Raw genomic sequence first — 6,439 nt, forward strand, 5'->3', positions numbered from 1 at the left:
CGCAGGGGCCATGCTAATCTTCTCTGTATCGTTCCAATTTTAGTATATGTGCTGCCGAAGCGAGCACAGCAAAATCAATTTTAAAAATAATCTATGGTTTCTGTTTAGCCATATCCTACATGATTTTTGATTATTAACCTGTTTTATTCATTGGGTTAGTTCTCTTTGGACAGATAAGCTTCTATCATTTAAAGTGTTTACGTTTCCTGTTGCTCTGAGCCTATGGACATTGTATGCTATGTGAATTATATTCAGCCTGGGGTAGTTCTTTCATGTGGGTCTTATTCATAAAAGGCTGTGAAATCTAGATTGACAGCATATATTTACATCAGCTCTGTGATGTTGCTTCAGTACTACAGTCAGTATAATTCTGACTTTTATGTTAAATATCAGTATATTATTTCATGGTCATGATAATATTAAAACTTTAAATAGTACATTTAAAATATCACACTTACAGAACTATAAAATGCTCCGAATTTGCTTCTGAATAGGTCAGACCTCAATTATACAAACATTTGATATCTGTGCCTAAGTATTCCCACAGAATGCCTCTGTTTACCTCCTGGAGCGCATCTTTCCTCACGAGCTCCTTACCAAATATATCTAACCTTGGCTCACTTTTAAACTATATCTTTTATTCTGAGATTATAATTACATTTTCTCCCCCAAGGATCGTCACCTACATCCATCTTTGCTGTCTTTCCAACTTATGTCCTGTTCTTTTAATTGTTGAAAGTTCCTATATGCATCATTACAACATGTTCAGTTAAAGTCTTTAGTACATGTCATGATGGAAATAGAAACTTTTCTAATTTTATTTCAGATCATGACCATGACACAGAATGATTAGGAAATGCTCCCAACACGTGCTCTTGCTGGTACTTCCTAACCACTCTTTCTTCAAAAATTTCTTAATTTATGAGCTCACAGAAATTTTTGCTTGTTTGTTTGTTGGTTGTTTTTTTTATTTGTATCTTATTCTTCTTGAGCTTTCATATACATTGTAACAAGTGTCTGCTTTTTAAAATTTGGCAACAGTATATTTTTAATATTAGGTGATATATACTATTAACTTTCCTATACTTGATCCTTTTGAAAATTTGTTCTGAAAGTTACTGAGGTTTTACTTACAACGGTGAGCCATTCTTCACTGGAATGGCAAAAACTAACATATTGTACCTGTCGAATTTGCTAAGGATTATAGGTATCACTTGGCAAAGCTTATACCTATTACTGTTTACATATTTGCAGTAGATAAATGCAGGAATGGCCACTAAAGAAGAAAGTGCAAGCTAAATACACATAAATAAGTAAGGAGTGTCACTGAGATTCCTTCTAGATAAAAATTGGAAGCCAACTGAGGTTCCCATACTTTGCCAAGCACAAGTGTCAAAAAGCACATAGGTTTCTCGTGAAGCTCCTCTTGACACTATCACAGATGCCACTGAATCATTCACTGGGCATCGAGCCAAACTACAAGCACAGACAATGAATTAGCAGAGCAATGTAGCAGAAAGTGTATGGCTTTGAGCCAAATAGATGTGGTTTTACACCCAGAGAAAGAGCCTTATTTCAGGTCAAGTTTCTAATTCATTTTTGTTTGTTTGTTTGTTTGTTTATTGTTTGTTGTTTGTCGATTTGTTTTTGATGTTGTTTTGATTTGCTTTGTGTATGTGTATGAATTCTTTAGATGTGTTTGTTTGTTTTTAATTATTCATTTTATATCACACTCACTGCCCCACTTCCTAGTCACTCCATTCCACAATCTTCCCCTATACCCTTTCCCTTCTCCTCTGAGAGGGTACAACCTAAATATCTCTGTACCCTGGCATATCCAGTCTCTGAGGAATAAATGCACCCTCTCCCACTGAGGCCAGACAAGGCAGCCCACCTAGCAGGACCACCCCCATGCCCCACCCCAACTCTCCCTCCATCAGCCTTTTTATGAGTACTTTATTCTCTCTTCTAAGTGAGATTCAAGTATCCTCCCTTGTGCCTTGCTTCTTGCTTAATTTTCTTGGGTCTATGGAGTATAGCATGGGAGTATATCCTGTATTCTATGGCTAATATCTACTTATAAGTGAGTATATACCATGCATGTCCTTTTGGGTCTGAGTTACCTCACTCAGGGTGATATTCTCAAGTTCCATCTTTAGCCTGCAAAATTCATGATGTCTTTGTTTTAATAGCTGAATAGTACTCCATTGTGTAGAATGGAGTTTTTTCGTCTAGTGAGCTAAGGGAATGACATTTGCATTTTGTTAATGCATGAGCATTTGGATTAAGGAAGTGCACACTGGTATTGATCATTCTAAATAATTGTCTTTTACTTGCTAAGTGACATCATGGACTTGGTGAGCAGTTGGCTGAAGATCGTGGTGATTGTCATGTGTAATGATACAGATCATTAGAGGACAGTGAAGCGGAAGTCTGGACACAGTTCTAGTTTCTCCAGGTGCTCAGCTGGACTCTGAAAAGAATTCACCTAAGTCTCCAATGGGAAACATTGAAAATCTTGATTTAAAGAAATGTTTAATAAAAATACCACCATCTTTTCTATAGATATGAGGTCACTAAAGTTATTATAAGTCACTGAAGAATGAAGAAAGCAAGAATAATGGGTGAAATGAGGGAGTGAAGAGTAACTGCAGGTCCATCCTGTACTGCTAGACCTCAACTCTGTTGTAAGATTAATGACTTCCATATGCCAGTTCCGTACCTTGTTTGTAATGGTGACTATATTGCTTTGAAATAACAAAAAAATTCCTATCAAGGAATCAGCCTAACAATAGAAAGAACATCCTATCTGATTCAGTGGACTTAATATGTGGACTTGATAATATGTGGACTTAATATATGGACATAGTAATAGTGGACTTAATATGTGGAGTTAATAATAGTGGACATAATAAGTGGACTTAATATAATTGATGGACAGAAAGAAATCAGGATCTAGGTCTTCTATCAGCAAGGACTTCATTGTGCTGATAGAATACCCAAGGAGAAGAAATAATTCTCTCAGGGCCACAGGAGGAGCACCTTCCTGCCCCCATCTTCTTTTGGCCTCCTAGCCTCTCAGCAAAGGACCCAACCCATGTTGGGAGATGGACTGAGTTGTCTGTTAGTGGCAGCACACGGAGGTTCAATAACAGCCCACAAGTTTAAGCTGCCAAGTCTGTGGTTATCTATTATAGAAGAAACAGACACCAGTACACACCACTTATACACTCTGTATGTCATGGGATGGATTGATGTTCCAATGAGGAGAATCATGAAAGGTCTCGTGTAAGAGTATATCCTCTCAATAGCCTGTTGTATCGACATGCAATTATTCATCTTACTAGATACAGGTCAATGCAAACTGACTTGTGAATGAAATAGAAAACCCACTTAGAACCTCATGGAAGCTAACTACAGGATCACAGGTCTGCTAAAGTTTTCCAACTGTGTCTGAGTTCAAACTGTGTCTGAGGGTAAAATCTATATGTTGACAGGAAAGAACCCTACAAAATATTGCAAGCAAAACTTTGAGTTGATATAGGAGATCGGTCTCTAGAGGATAATGAAAATGTCAAGACAAAATGCTCAGAGTTTGCTAAAGTTTATGGATTTTTTATATTTAAAATATTTCAGAGTTTATAATTTCATAGGCACCATAAATTTTAAAGACAGAATAGTTTTCAGAAGTGAAGTAAATGCTGCATAGCTTATGATTGCCAAAAGACCTTTAAAATATTTAAAATTTAAAACAAATACACTATTTGCTCCATATATCTAGAGATTCACATGAAAGAAAAAAATCCTAAAGTGAAGATCGTTTTGTAGCTATGCAAGAAAAAAACAAAGTCAGAAACATGCTCCAAACATTTATGGATGAGAGAAAATTACTTTTTTTCTGACAACTCATGGATTAATGAACATTTTTAAAATAAAATATTTGTTGTAAAAATTTTAGTTATGCTATTAGAAATCACACACACATATACACACACCAGTCATTAATGAAAAAGGAGGCTGTGAATTTAAAAGCGGGTAAGGGGGATATAGGAAAGGATGTAATTATATTAAAATCTCAAATATTAAATCACAAAAATTTTATAAAGATGCAAATGCTTCAGATCAGTTTTTAAAATCAAAGGTCACTGTGGATCTGTGGCAAGTCTAAGACAGTATCTTACACAGCTGTGGTCAAAGGTCACTGTGGATCTGTGGCAAGTCTAAGACAGTATCTTACACAGCTGTGGTCAAAGGTCACTGTGGATCTGTGGCAAGTCTAAGACAGTATCTTACACAGCTTTGGTCAAAGGTCACTGTGGATCTGTGGCAAGTCTAAGAGTATCTTACACAGCTGTGGTCAGAGGTCACTGTGGATCTGTGGCAAGTCTAAGACAGTATCTTACACAGCTGTGGTAGTAGCTTTCATGGTATAACTACAGAAGGAGTGAAAAAAAAGTTTGGTGGAAAAAGCTGATTCCAGCAACTCCTTCTGCGTAAGATTACATCTGAATGCACTGATGATATTTATGTGTTTTGCATTTTTACTGAGATAATCACACTCTCCCAAGGAACACATACAAACAACGTATGTGCATTGTAATTCTGATGCCTTTGTAGGTAATGGGGAGGAGGTAAGAGCCTTACTGGTACATGCCAGGAGAAATTACACACTCACAGTATTGAATTTTTTTTTTTAATTTTGTTTCTTATGACAAGGTCTTGCTTTTGAGTTCTATCTGAATTTGAGTTTCTAGCAAACCTCAGCCTCCTGTCTCCTGTTTCAGTTTCCCAAGTATGGTAAAGGCAAGTGTATATCTTCCAGCCTGGTTAATAATGAAGGTTTCTGTTCTGCTTTATTGTGGTAACTTTGTTTGGGGACATCAAACCCAGGGCTTTCATGTGCACAAAGTTCTCTCCACCACTGAGATATTCCGCAGCCCAAATATTATCTAAAAGCCAAGCTTTAAGTGAAGTTCTGTCTCCAGGCCTGTCCTTTTTCTAATTTCCTTGGTACCATAAATAACACCTCATTTTTTTTTCTTAGGCTGTACACTGAAGAAATAATTTTATAGTATTTAGGGATGGATGATGTTCTAGACATATATATTGACTTGTAGCTTTATAAAGTCAACATGCTACAGGAAGAAAACATAAAGAAATGGAAACCGGACATGGAAGGATATAGTTTGTTAATAGTTGTGGACTTATTGGGTTTCCACAAAAAGATAGAACAAGGCAGGTTAAGCATTTTAACATCATCTAGGCTGAATAACTTTGGTGAGGGAAAGGCTGTACAAGAATAGCCAATGAAAAGAATAAAGAAACTAGAACAACTCAGGCTACTTTAGCCTGCAATGAGCTAAAATGTATTCAAATGCTTCCCTTCATAAGCTAGTAGATGTTGATGCTGGTACTGAAGTAGAGTACCGGAATACAATATAAACTCTAAGAACAGTGTCAAAAGAAACTGTCTTAGTCAGGGTTTCTATTCCTGCACAAACACCATGACTAAGAAGCAAGGTGGGGAGGAAAGGGTTTATTCAGCTTACACTTTCACATTGCTGTTCATCACCAAAGGAAGTCAGGACTGGAACTCAAGCAGGACAGGAAGCAGGAGCTGATGCAGAGGCCATGGAGGAATGTTCCTTACTGGCTTGCTTCCTCTGGTTTGCTCAACTTGCTTTCTTATAGAACCCAAGACTACCAGCCTAGAGATGGTACCACCCACGAGGGGCACTTCCCCCTGGATCACTAATTGAGAAAATGTCTTATAGTTGGATCTCATGGAATCATTTCCTCACTTGATGCTCTTTCTCTGTGATAACTCTAGCCTGTGTCAAGTTGACACAAAACCAGCCATTTTAATAACCAACTTCATCCTTCCATGAGTTGGCAACTCAAGCCAATGCAGAAACAGCCTTTGCATGCACATGTTTTAAGTCTAGATGGAGTGAGGGATAGCAGATTTTAATCCATTAATCAGAGAAAAAATTTTGTAATTTATTCAAGTATGATGTGGGAAATGTACACAGTAATCAAGTTAAATCTAATGGAGGATTTGTCTAATTAAGAAAATGAGAGAAGTCTGGTTTTAATTAGCATTCTTATCATTGGACTGTAGCTATAAAGGCCTGTAAGGCTGAATATACAATATAGAGGAACCTGAAGGTGAATAAGGCTTTGGATAGAGAGGTCCCAGTAATATCAGAGACTGAAGGAAACCTATCTCCACTTAGCATACACTGCAAAACCCATGTAATGTCAAGATAGACCAGGGCAGATTAAAGGGAAGCAAGACAGACAGCACCAGGTGTGTACTTTACAGGTGTTGTCTTTATTAGACAAGAAAGCCTTCATTGAGAGTTTTCATGAAAGCTGAAATAAAGTTGTAATCTGTGCATAGAGAAAAAGGATCTATGGGACAATTTTGAAGTAGAAG

At 37.1% G+C, this 6,439-nt stretch overlaps 1 pseudogene; it reads right to left on the reverse strand.

Moving 5' to 3' along the window:
- On the reverse strand, nucleotides 1-67 carry LOC116087847 (annotated as a pseudogene).
- Nucleotides 68-6,439: the final 6,372 nt, after the last annotated feature.

The sequence above is a fragment of the Mastomys coucha genome, unplaced genomic scaffold (genome assembly GCF_008632895.1).
Source record: "Mastomys coucha isolate ucsf_1 unplaced genomic scaffold, UCSF_Mcou_1 pScaffold13, whole genome shotgun sequence".
In the NCBI taxonomy this organism is placed as follows: domain Eukaryota; kingdom Metazoa; phylum Chordata; class Mammalia; order Rodentia; family Muridae; genus Mastomys; species Mastomys coucha.